The 14,174-nt window shown below is 36.0% G+C and overlaps 1 pseudogene; it reads left to right on the plus strand.

Moving 5' to 3' along the window:
- Positions 1–1,569: 1,569 nt before the first annotated feature.
- On the plus strand, positions 1,570–3,037 carry LOC101529351 (ribosomal biogenesis factor-like; annotated as a pseudogene).
- Positions 3,038–14,174: the final 11,137 nt, after the last annotated feature.

Genomic DNA, 14,174 nt, shown 5'->3' on the forward strand with positions numbered 1-14,174 from the left:
TCCTTTCATTAACATTACTGTGGGAAACATTGTTACATAAATAAAGTTAATAACATTTAGTGATAAAATCCACCTAATACAAAAATAGCTAGACTGTTTCAATGCTGTCATGAGAAAAGTATTAAAGAAATCTTTATTTTTTGCAAAAAATTTATAACCTAGTCTCTTGCTGGCAAGAAGTTCATACGAATTTAATAGTGAGAATGTACACAAGAGTCATTCAAATGTTTTCCCAATTCTAAAACCAAAGTTGAGAGAGAGATTACTTAATTTTGCTTCCTATGATTATATGCTTAACTCTGTATATTAAAATGGAAAAGAAAATATTTTAGTTATTTAACTAATGAAATGAATTCTATAATAACTGCTAGTTGTATCATTTGGCCTTCTCTAATAATATTTCAGTAAACAGAAGCTAGTTTATTAGTATTTAGGTTGTAAATATACATAGATGATTATCTAGACATTTCATCTCAATTAAAAGAATAAAAATCTGCAATATCTTTTCAGCATTTAGTATATTTTCTCTTAAAATTATAACTTTGCTTTGTATTTTCCAATGGTTATAGCAAACTTCTATACTATCATACATATACCTACATGTATAAAGTCAGTAATGCTCTTCAAATAATTGTAAGAATAAGTGGGATTGAAGAAAAATCAATCACATGCATTGCAATTTACCATTCATCTATTGTATTGATTAAACAAAGCTGCATTCACAATACCACACTTTCATGCTGAGGAATGCTATCTGCTATGCTAACCATTACATTTCTAAGGATGATCACTAGACTTTTGAAAAATCTAAATTGCTTCAACCTTAAAATGTGCTAACTCAATCATTAACATCAAAATAGTGCATTTTTAAATACTGGGTTTCACATGAGGGAACTCAAGTAGTATTTTTTCCTCTGTTCTAGCCATAAATTGAAGACACACCCTGACTGTATCATGCAAAATACCTTACCTCTATCTCTCATGTATAGTGCACAACATCCAATATAAGTTCCAATTCTACTCCTTGCTGCTTCACTTTTGATCCATCACCCTGCTAATGCACATGAGAAAGCAGATGTTGATCCTAGTGACTTGGCCCTTATCAGGAAAAAAGGATACATAAATGGAGTTCCAGGCCTCTGTCTCCATCCTGACCCTTCATCCTGTCACTTGTAGCCCTTCAAGTGAGTGAACGAGAGTGAACAAGAGGACAGAAGAAATTTGTTTCTCACACTCACTAGCTCTACCTTTAAAAAAATGATAAATAAATAAATAAATATTTTTAAAATGTGCTTTGATTGCTGTTCCACAAATCTTCCTCAAATATTTGCATTGGAACCGGAAGGAAGGGATACAGAATGGTAGCTAAGGTGGTTGTTAGGGTGAGATTCAGTAGCAAGTTAGATGACCACAAAACTATCCTAATCATCAAAAAATACCTTTATCCATTTTCACATAGAACGTAAGCCCAAAGAGTATCAATTTGAGAACAAGTTTCATTAAGAAAATGGTGGAAATGCAGATAGTGTCTCCTGGAACTTGAGTTGTCACATGCAGGCATTGAAAACAATGGTCAAGAACAAACTTAGAGCAACACAGAAGTCCAGGATTGTATTTCACATAGCTGGCATGTAATGTATTTCACCTGGAATTTCACCTGCTGGCATGGATGTGGGAAGAAAGGTACCCTCCTTCACTGCTGGTGGGAGTGTAGGCTAGTACAACCACTATGGAAATCAGTATGCATAGTGCATGGAGAATTGCAAATAAATTTGCATTATGACTCAGCTATCCCACTCCTAGGAATATACCCAATAGCAACAAAATCTGCATATGAGAAGGGGATCTATAATCCTATATTTGCAGCAGCACAATCTACAATAGCAAAGACATGGAAACAAACCAGTTGTGCATCCAAACAAGAGTGGTTATAGAAACTGGTACATCTTCTCCATGGAATATTATTCAGCAATTAGGAAGAATGAAATTGGGCCATTTACAATTAGGTGGTCCAAACTGGAGACCATTATGCTCAATGAAATCAGTCAATCGCAAAAGAACAAATACCATATGTTCTCTCTTATATAAGGAAACCATTATGGAAAGTGTAATTTCAATAACCCGATCCATACTGCCATTTTTTTTTTCTGCTGCATCCCATGTATTTTGATGTTTTTTATTTCAGTTTAATTTCTTCCAATTTTTTTCTTTTCTTTTGTGGAATTCATCACTGGTTCATGGATTACATGATGGCATCATTTTTCCCAAGAGATTTTGTGTTTCCTTTTTGTCACCCATGTGTTTGTTACTTAGTGGTGTTTTTTTTTTTTTTTCCCAATGGTGCTGTAATTTGTTGTTATTGTTGTGGCTACTATTCTAATTCATACCTGTTGTCAACTTTGTTTTATGGCTTCTCATTTATGGAAATGTAGTGATGGAGAACTTGGGTCTACCATATCCAGATGTGTGGGTACAATGCAACGTGCATCCCTACTTCCAGAGGAAAAATGGACTCCCAATGAAACTGTTGGAAATGTGTAGACAATGGAATGCTGCACTGTCTGACACTGTACCAGCAATATTGTGGCACACTTAAATAAGAGACTGGTTGAATTATGACTCCTTATGAAGGACTATATTATTGTATCAATGTGGGAAAAACCTGTCGGGGGGTGGGAGTTGGGGAAGAATCCCAAACAAAATAAAATAAAATAAAAGACAGGAGATGGGAACACAGAAGTCCAGGAATGTATTTCACATAGCCAGCTCAAAAAAAAAAAAAATAAGGCTAATAACAAAGCAAAACCAGTTATTATCAGTCTTAAGAAGATAAACTTTGTGAATGAAGGCAAAGCTAACAGAGTGAATAAAGCTTTTGTAAATATTCAAAAGGAACTTACACACTTCTCAAAGGGCTTTTTCTGGAACATCTACACAAAGAGTTGATTCCTCAGCAGAGTCATGAAAATGAACCTGTAAATGCTCATGAAGCTGCAAGATTAATGATTAAGTTGTAATGCAATGGTGATGTAAATGAATTCCCCCCCAAAATCAATAAATTAAATATTGTATACAAAAATAGAAAGAAAATGGAGTACTATAATGCAGTTCAAACACAAGAGTGGGCATTTGGATCCCTCAAGAAGAGAAAGAGAACTAAATGAGATACAAAATAATTATGAAATAAATATGAAACAATGACTTCTTATAAGTTAATCTCATAAATCACACTGTTATTAAATAGAAAAATGAATTTTACATTGTTAAATTCTCTAAAATATGTTTAACTTTAGTGATATTAACCATGACTGCCAAGAACATAAATTATTGCTAATTTTCAGATCATGAATACCAGAGCTTTTTATATCATCTCCTATAATGCATTTACCTAAATATGAATCTGAGATGCTGAAAAATATTTCTGTTATCAAGCATCAGTGATCTGTATTTTGGAAACTGCTTTTGTGCATGCAAGCATATAGGTTGATGCAGTGTAGAAGGACATTTAATATGAATTGATAAGTGAAAAGAACATTTTTGTTGTTGACACCTTCAGTGTACATTTTTCTCTTTATTGAATAATATGTCAACATGTTTTATGTAAATGATAATTTTGTTAACATAATGGACAACCATAATATCAAAAGTAATAACCTGTTTACTTATAAGTAGGGACAGATAGGAGAACAATTAGGAAGTTTATACTTGATAAACAGATTCTGATACAGCAAGAAAAAAAGATGAGAAGCTTATTTCAAACTCTATCAGAAATATGGAAGCTAACACATATTCTCAAAATTCAGTTTTAGATTTGAAAATATCAAGTTCATCTAAACTAAAGTGAAATAAACACTATAGCAGAAACTCAAATGACAGCCCTTACAGATGTGTGCTAGCCTTTCTTGATCATATGGAGCTTCATAATTTGTACCAGGTTAGCATTTTGTGCATACATATGCCAGCAAAACACATGCCCGGCAGGTGGCTTAGTGCATTTTAAACTATTTTTATTTGAATCCTGCAATAATCCTCTTACGTAAAGATTTGAAAGGAAGTGGAAAACATCCATTTCTGTCTATTATTTCACATTTGTGAGAAAAATGTGAACCAGAAACTGCTAAAATCTTGAACACATACTATTCACTAAGGAATCTGTGTCAATTCTCTTTTCAACCTCACCTTAGTTGCACACATTTAGGTACTTCTGTCTCAGATGTTACCTCCTGGCTCCTGGCTCCTGGCTCCTGGCTTTGGGTCGGCTCAGCTCCAACCATTGTGTCCACTTGTGGAGCAAGCTAGCAGATGGCAAATCTTTTTCTCTAATTCTCTTTCTCTGTAAATCTGTCTTTCCAACAAAAATAAATAAATCTTTTAAAAAATATGTTGGGTTTATATTTTGGTTTTAACTTAGGGATTATTTTCTATTCTGTTCTGTTGATCTACGTGTTGGGCTTTATTCAAGGGCTATGTTGTTGTTACTGTGAATTTTCACTATGGTTTAAAAGCAGATATCATGGATGCTTCCATTCTACAGAATGCCCAAAGTCTGTATTAATTAAAGGAAATTAATTTACCTTGATTTTTAAAAAATATTTATACTAAAAGTAGAATGAGAAAGCAGAAGAAATAAATAACCACGGCATATATTCCATCAGTTTTTCACTTGCAAATGGCCACATTGGCTGCGAATGATATAAGGTGAAGCCAGAGCCAGAAACTTCATCTGGGTCTCTCAAATGAGTAACAGGAGCCCAAGTACTTGCTATCATCATCTATTGCTCTTCTAGGCATGCTAACAGATAACTGAATCAAAAGTTGAGCAGATAGTCTTGAACAAGCACTCTGATGAGAGAAACTTATGTTTGAAGCAGCAGCTTGACCCACTGTTCCACAATGCAGTCCATAATATGATTTTCTGTGTTTAACTTTTATAGTGTTACAATTGAAATCATGATGATATGTCATTACACAAATAGAAGAATAAAAATATTATAATAAATACTAGCTATTTTCTAAAATTCAATAAAATAATTCCCAAGTGAACAGTAAGCATGACTACCTCACAAATTCAATTTCATAAAGGGAGTAAATTTCACTTCATAAACTATTTAAAAGAATGGATATGTGTGGAAAACACAATTAAAAAGAAACAATCCTTGCAAGGCATCACGATTTATAAAGTAGAAGAGAGAATGCATTATAATCATGAAGGATTTTGTCAGGAAAATGGTTAAAGATACTATTAAAGCCATATTAGAATATCTAATATGAAAGCTAACAAAATAAATGTAATAATAAAAATTAAAAATATGTTTCTACTTTAGACTCTGTGAATGCCTTGAGCTCTCATATTATTTTCTAAGTGGTAATTCAACATATGAATAATCCTTTGGAAATATTTCATTACATTAAACATAGTTACTTCATCGTTCAGAAATTCCACTGTTAGATTTTTATTTATATTTTTCATTTTCATTTTAATTTAAAGCCTACATCCACCTGAATATTTACCTGAATGCTTAAAATAGCTTGACGTGTGATTTTCCTAAAAAAAAAAAAAAACCTCAAAACAGCCCAAATATTTCCCCACAGATAAATAAAAAAGAGATATTATGAAAGAGTCATTATTCTTTGTCTTCAGGGTGAGAACATGTGGACCCACAGGGATTTTCTCAAGAAAATTCTTCTTTAGGTTCCTTAAACACCTGTGATCAATAATCCCTTCGTGTAGTGCAACCTCATGGCTCTGGTATTACCCAGAGTCACTGAAAACCCAGCAGTGTGCCTAAGCTCTAGTCACTGATAATGTTATAAGCATGTGATTTCTCAAACTCCACGTCGTTTCAAACACCCAGAGTAGCTTCTGTTTTTCGTAGTAAATGCTGCCCTATACAAGCCTATATTATCTTCTTTTTACAAACATATATCGAGGGAATTTTAGAAATGCTAGGGGCAATGATGTGATGGAATTGTGAAATCAGTACCTATAAAATTCCATTACCCTGAATTTCTACTGCTTTCCTTTAGAATTCCACTGCTTTAAAAATAATAGAGTAACTGAGCATCACAATGTGAATATTGCATGAGTTATGCATATGGGAAGAAAGAAATCATTTTCCCTCAGTACTCCTCTAAGAGTGTTACAGAAATAAAAAGTAGAGACATTGAATTTTGAAAAAAAGCATTAAATATTGAATGGGAATATTGAATAGGATTACAAATTCATTCTTCTGCAATGACAGATATTAATTCATATAATATGATGACCATTAAGAAGTTTAACTGCCTTGGGAAGGAAAGATGATGTTTCTGATTATTATTATTACTATTAATATTATTATTATTGAGAGCTAGGAAGTAAATAGGGTTGAATCCATGGATCAACATGCCACTGGGAATTAAAGCAACACATAAGGATTCAAATGGAACACTGATGAAATGAACAGCTTTGGAGAAATCTGCTCAGTGAATTAAGCCAATTTCAAAAGGAAACATATGATATGTTATCTCTGATATAAGATAACCTTCATGCAGAATATAAGATCAACAGATATTTAGGTAATCATGCATGTACATATAGTGATCTGGAGGGACTGTGTAATTAAGACTATCATATTGCGATGTGAAGATGCAATGCAGTATGCATTTCTACTTCCAAATCTGTGGGAGAATGTCCCTGGATCTCTATCTGCTCAGCCCACATGAGACACCTTTGGCACATGGCACACCTTGTCCTGGGGAACACTCTGACAGGGGTCTTTGCTAACCAAGACTTCAACCTGGCCTGTTCGCTGGGCATGCAGTGAGAGCAGTAGGCTCTACCCAGCCTCTCTTCTCTGTCCTTAGATAAGCTGTGCTAGGACTTCCCTGGTAGGTAACTCTAGGAAGTTATAACTGACGCTCTGTTCATTAGCCATGAGTGATGAATATGTCCTGAGGCATAACTTTCAGCTCAGGTGCTGGCATTTGTGCCCACATGAATTTTGGCATACCTGCTCATGACTTGAGACACTGCTTCTGTCTCTGCATGCAGAATGTGATTTGTAATTGGAGGGCCCAGACAGGAATTCCTATTAGCCAATTGCAATGATTGCTTGATGGAGTATTGTTGGGACCGCCTTTCTGCCTTCCTTCTTTTCCCTGTATAAGATTGCAAGTTCTCCCTAACAGACGAGCACCCCTCACCAGCTTGTTTCCGGTGATTCTTGCAGCAGAAGAGCCCATAGCTTCACCCCTCGGTAGTCTCGGGGCTTGCTGGTCGGGAAAACACCCACACAAATCAAAGATGAACTCCCAATGAGACTGTTGGATGTGTCTTCACAGTAGGATGTTGGATTCTCTGCCATTGTCCACATCTGCAATGTCAGGATACAGAATGATGGAGTTATGACTGTTTATGAAGCAGTAAACTATTGAAATAACATAGGGGAAATCAATGGGAAAAAGAGATTTGGGGAGGGGAGAGCAGAAATCCCAAAGCCTAAGGAACTATATCATAAAAAAAAAAAAAAAATCCAGTGAATAGTGGTCAGCACAAGGGCATATCAGGCTGATCTTCTACCTCTGGTGCCAGCATCTCATATGGGTGCTTGTTCATGTCCTGGGTGCTCCACCTGGGATCATGTTCTCTGTTAATAATCTGAAAAGGCAGTGAAGGATGGCCCAAGTCCTTGGCCTCTTGTACACATGTGACAGTTCCTGGTTGCTAGCTTCAGATTGGCCCAGCTCTGGCCATAGCAGTCATTTGGGGAGTGAATCAGTGGATGAAATATCTCTGTTACTAATTCTCTCTATCTCACTTTCTGTCTCTGTCTTTTAATAATTATGATTTTCAAGTAAAATAAAAAAGTCTTAGGACAACCAACCAACCAAACAAAACAACTCCTCCTTTGGTGAACCTGAGCTTTTAAAAAGAAATCCATGGCAGTAGGGATGTAGTCCTCGGTGGTCATACTGAAAGTCCTTGGTGAGGCTCCGGAAGTCTTCAGGGTTGGGATACAAGCCTTCTCCTGTCCCCCTGCTCCACTCTGGAGTCCCCCCTGCTCTATGCATATGACCTCCTGTTAAGAGGTTGTTAGGATTGCTCCTGATTCCCCCCACATGTCTTTGTAGTTTTGCTATTGTCTAATGCTGACTTGAGTCTGCTGTCTATGAGTTACCAGTTATGATCCTGATGGGTTATCCTTCTCCCGTCTTCCTCACACCTACTGGGGTGGTGTAAGATTTCTCTGCTCTCCCTCCCCATTTCCAAGTATCATAGGGTCTTACAAGTTTATTAGGTTTTACATTTCTTAATGCAGATCATAAGCAATCTGACTCATATCGATTGTTGGTTCATTGGTTACTTCACAATGTCTTATTGCATGAGATACAGGCTGTTTGGGGTTGAAATAATATTACTGTTTCCTGGATTTACATCAGTTCATAACAGCCACATCTATCACAACAATAACAACAACATCGACAACAGAGTATAGCACCCTGATAAAATAATGCGCCGCTGAGTAACCAACACATGCTTAATTAAAAGGAAACACAGAAGTCTTTTGGGAAAAGTGATGCCATCGTCTGCTTCATGAGCACGTGATGAATTCTACTAGTGGAAAGAGATTATTTCGGAGCAATCAGACTGACATAAAAACATTATCGCAGTCTTGTTCAGTCTGTCCCGCCTCTCATTAAACTCTGGAAATGATTGATGCTTTTTGAAGCCCAACCGACCCGACCAGCCCCCTACCCAGCCCAGATAAATACTGGCATATGCATTTCTGTTTAGCAGTCCCACCCCTATCTTGGTTTCGTGTTCATCAGAGAGAACTCTGAGGTCACCCATCCCCATTTGGACCTACAATGTGGGATGGAAGAAGCCCAAGTCCTGCCTTGCAGGATCCAGGGTCATCAGAATGACAACCAAGATCCCTGAGCAGTCCGCAGAAACAGAACAGTAAACTTCCTTCGGAACTAGGGAGAGGAGCTTTCTCTGGCCCTTGCCTGCTTCCAACTTTGGGGCCCCACCCTCTTTTGTAAGGACCATCAGGATTGCTCCAGAAATTCCTCATAACAAACAAACATATGAACAAACAAACTAGAATAGATAGACAGAGAACAACTAGGAATGCTTAGAAACAGACAGAAAGCGGCCAGCCGGGATGCACTTATAACTCACTGGGTGGGACACAAAGATCAGTTACTCCTCTCTGGGGTGTTGAGGATTTCTCTGCATACCCCTTCCCCCCAAAAAAAAGCTCACCTAAACTGTTGACATTGGTCCTGTTAAAGTGATAGAGTTAGACTACCTGAAAAACACCCAGGTTTAACAAAATCATGCTTCAATGCTATAAAATGCCAAATACTAACATTGAAATAGACAAGAGACAGCTGAATAGCAATCTATAGCCATTTTAAGGTATATGGAACATGGTTGAATATAAACCAAAATTGAAACGTCTATGAGGAAGTCACAGGTTTCGGTCAAGAACCTGCATTTCCCTAGTAACATATTGGTTAATCAATACCACGTCAATTAATGCCATAATGTTGTAAATGGTTGTAACTATTATGTTGGTTTTTTTACTTGATTGGGATGATACTCTGCTGGTTCCACCTTCAGACCAGAGATGGTCTCACCAAGAAGCCATTGAACTTACCAGGACAATAAGATGCTGGACTTTATGATTGGTCAAAACCTCCAATGAAAGAATCTCAACTGAATTTGAACTATGGAAATGCAACAAGGTGGAGCAATCCGCTTGGGGGGGGGAGGGTTTGGGGAGGGGCGGGGGGAATTCCAGTGCATAAAAAAAAATGTGCCACATAATGCAATGAAATTAATAAATAAATAAATTAAAAAAAAGAAAAGAAATCCAATATTAGTCTCCATTTTACAGTTACTGCACCTCCCCTTAAATGAAAAGCCACAATATAAAATCAACAACAGGAAGAAAAAAGAAATTAACAATGGAGACTAACATACCCAGATATGAGGATACAATATAGTGTGCATCTCTACTTCCAGACAAAAATGAACTCCCAATGAAATTGTTTACTATATGACAATAGGATGATGGACTCTGCTATTGTCCCTGCCCTCAATAATGGACATATGATCATGTATGAAGAACAATATCTTAGTAATGATATAGGAGAACTCGGTGTGGATGGGGGAATTGTGGAGGGGATAAGGGAAATCCCAGGAGCCTATGGAACTGTATCATAAAGTGATGATGATAATAATAATTAAAAGATTAAAGAAAAAAGAAATCCAATGTATAAGTTGCACTTGTGATGTATGGGCAGAGTGGAAATTGGAAGGCAATTCCATTCCATCATTTTTTACGGTTACTAAGATGCGGAAATAATCTAAGGTGAATTTATTCTTTATCATTCTGATTATTGTTAACAACAAGGTATAGTCTTCGAAACTGCTACAAGAATAGATTTTTTTATGCTTTCTCTAGATTTAAACAATTAAGTAAAAATAGGCTGGATAATGTGAATTCTTTTTGGTGTTGGAGGTTTCAAATAAGAATGAAGGAGTTAGATTAATTCATTTAGTGATGAATGAGTGTTGGTAGCATTAGTGCAAGCATGTTTACTTTAATATGAAAAATAAATTTTGATTGTATATGGTCTTCAAAAATTCACAGCAAAGGAATTAAAGCATAATTTTCCATGAACTTTTTGAAGATTTCTATACATACACATGTATATTGATTTATACACAAACATATATTTTCCTGTTTTCAGCTGAGAGCAACAGAGGAGCATCATGATTAAAATAATGGGGTATTGCAGATGTGTTGTAAAATGGAAAAGAGACATTTCAGGTAAAATTAAAGTGTATAAATAATCAAAATAGTTTATAAAAACAATGACACTAAATTTAATAGCAATATTAAATATTCATAAGGAGGAAAACCATATGGGATATAAGATAATTCTAATATTTTTTTTGCAAATTTTAGAACATTATAAAAGTAATCTACTTTTTAAAACATTGTGAGGACAAATTGGAAGAACACAGGAGTCAAACAGAAGGGGCTCCAGATGACCACATATGGGGATAATGTAAAATGGAATAATAGCAATAATGCATTATAATCTTGTAATGGGATGCCTACACATGATTACAAACCAACTGTGATAAGGTAGTTAAATTTTTTAAGAATACTTATTTATTATTTTTTTAAGATTTATTTATTTTTATTGTAAAGTCAGATATACAGAGAGGAGGAGAGACAGAGAGGAAGATCTTTCATCCGATGATTCACTCCCTAAGTAGCTGCAAAAGCCGGTGCTGCGCTGATCCGAAGCCGGGAACCTGGAACCTCTTCAGGGTCTCCCACATGGGTGCAGGGTCCCATAGCTTTGGGCCATCCTCGACTGCTTTCCCAGGCCACAAGCAGGGAGCTGGATGGGAAGTGGAGCTGCCGGGATTAGAACTGGTGCCCAAATGGGATCCCAGCGTGTTCAAGGCGAGGACTTTAGCTGCTAAGCCATGCCGCTGGGCCCAAGATTTATTTTATTTTTTATCAGAAAGTCAGATAAACAGAGAGTAAGATTTTACATCTGCCAGTTCACTCCCCAAATAGCTGCAATGGCTGGAATTGAGCTGATCCAAAGCCAGCAGCCAGGAGCTTCTTCTGGGTCTCCCACGTAGGTTCAGGGTCCCAAGGTTTTGGGCCATCTTAAATTTCTTTCTCAGGCCATAAGCAGGAAGCTGGATGGGAAGCAGGGCTGCTGGGATTAGAACCAGTGCCCATATGGGATTCTGGTGAGTACAAGTTGAGGACTTAGCTGCCAGGCTACAGCATTGGGTACAGGGTAGTTGAATTTATACAAATGTGAAGGTAAAAGAGCAACTTTTCCAGGCTGGAAAATTCTGAATTTAAGGAAGTCATAAAAACAGAAGAATCATCATTAGGCAATCAGCATAGTAATAACTGTTACAAGCAAGATTACTGACAAGTGTTGAAATTAGATATTATGGTATAATAAACACTAGGATATTTTGCATGGTATTTTTTTTTCTCCAATGTTATAGTCTAGAAATGTGGAGGAGATTAACTTAATCAAAGGATACCATGAATTTCTTCGGTACTAAGACATAATGATATGCTCTTTCTTTTGGCATTGAACCCTGCCAAAATTGATAATCACACATAATTGTGATAAACTAACAAGAAACTCCACATTTACAAACATTCTGTGAAATGATTTTTCAGGACCATTTGAAACCTTTTGTGAAAAGCATAGAATGACTGGGATATTGTTCCAGACTGAAGGCAAATGAGATACAATCACATGGAATTTGCTTTCTTGGATTGGTTATTCGGTTGTTTGTAAGAATTCTATAGATTAATGATGTTATGACCTGAACGTACATATACTTTAAAATTAATATGCTGAAGCGCAGCTCTATTTGGAGTAAGGAGGAAGTTAGGACCAAATGAGTTTGCAAGGGTAGAATCCTGATCACTATGATCGGTGTCCTTGTGGGAAGAGGTGCTTAAGACATGCGTTGAGGAGACTGTGTGTAAACACAAGGAGAAGGCAGCCATGGAAGACGTAAGCTAAGTGAATCCACCAGACACCAATGCTACTGGTTTCTTATTCTTGGAAAGAGTTAAGGTGGCTTAGAATATTTGGTCACTATGTACAACATGTTTTACCGAAGTTAACAAATGCACTGTTATCACATTTCTTTCTGTTTGTCTCACTTTTTGGTTACAATCTACATCTAGTATATGTTTTATGCTCAAAATTTAAGAAATGAACTCAAGTTCTGGGCTGTTCTATTTTTTAAACAGAATATGATTCATTGACAAATGTCATATTACATTGGCTCATTTTTCCTCAGTTATTGTAAGCTGTTACAGTAACGGCAAATCTGGAGCTAATGTTGTAGTATAGCAAATTAGGATGCCAGTTGTGACAATCGTATCTCATACGGGTACAAGTTTGAGTTCCTGGCTGTTTCAAAACTTCCAAATCAGCTCCTTGCTAATGTGCCTGGGAAAGCAGAGGAAAAAGATCCAAATATCTTGACCTGTGTAATCCATGTGGGAGACCAGGAGGCAGTCCTGGCCTTAACTTGGTCAAGTCCAAGCCATTGTGATGATGGGCAGTGAACCAGCCTATGAAAGATCTCTGTATCTCCCTCTCTCTGCAACTGTCTTTTAAATACAGGTAGAAATTTTTTTTAAATGAAGAATTTTAAAACTTTTAAACATCTATGTCTCACTTTCTTGATTTATAATGTAATAGTAACACAACAATCAGTGACAACAAATAGCCATTCAATGTCATGGTGTATTATCATATTATTAATTATGCAACCATTTTCTAAGCATTTGTGCTTGTCAATGTATGCAGGTATTGGAAACAAAAGTTACAATGTAAAATGCGAAAGGGAAATGATGACTATTTCATTTTTAAATGCTTATTTTTGTGGAAAGATGTCAGCTTTCATGTTTGAAGCACATACTTTGTAAAATGAGCACATTCATTATCAATATTAATAGTAGAAGCCAGTAAATCATGTTATTTTTATATAAATGTACTCTGGAGTGTTAGAGTTCACTGTTAGTTTAAATAAAATAATGTTTGCAATCTAATTTTGAGCAATTTATGGCCTTTCTTATTTTGTTACATTATCTTCTTTATGTCTTAGTCAATCCTATCTTTCTTAGAAACTCTTATGCTTTATTGTTTGGATAAATGTGCTAGATTATTCTGACAGATTTGAATATTACACTTGATATTTCTGCCATTATCCAACCACATTTCTTTTTCCTTCAAGATATCTCTAAATAATATTTGTTGACAATACATATGAGTGATATTTGCACTGCAATCTTTTTTCACTATTTTATTGTAATACTTTAGTTGCAAACTGATGAATTAAAGATGGCAGTGGATAATATCATAGATATATAGACGTTATTAAATACTTTTCTTGTTCTGCTCTGTTTTCATACTTGAAGGTTAATTGCCCAAATCAACTGCCATAAAGATACAGAGTGACAGCAGTATTTGATAATATTATTTTAATGTCTGTGTGTTTACCACAATATTAAAATACCGGTAATAACATTTAAAAATACTCATAGAGCCCAGCACATTAGCCTAGATGCAAAAGTCCTCACCTTGCACAGACCGTGATCCCATATAGG

Source organism: Ochotona princeps, chromosome 1 (genome assembly GCF_030435755.1).
Source record: "Ochotona princeps isolate mOchPri1 chromosome 1, mOchPri1.hap1, whole genome shotgun sequence".
NCBI lineage: Eukaryota > Metazoa > Chordata > Mammalia > Lagomorpha > Ochotonidae > Ochotona > Ochotona princeps.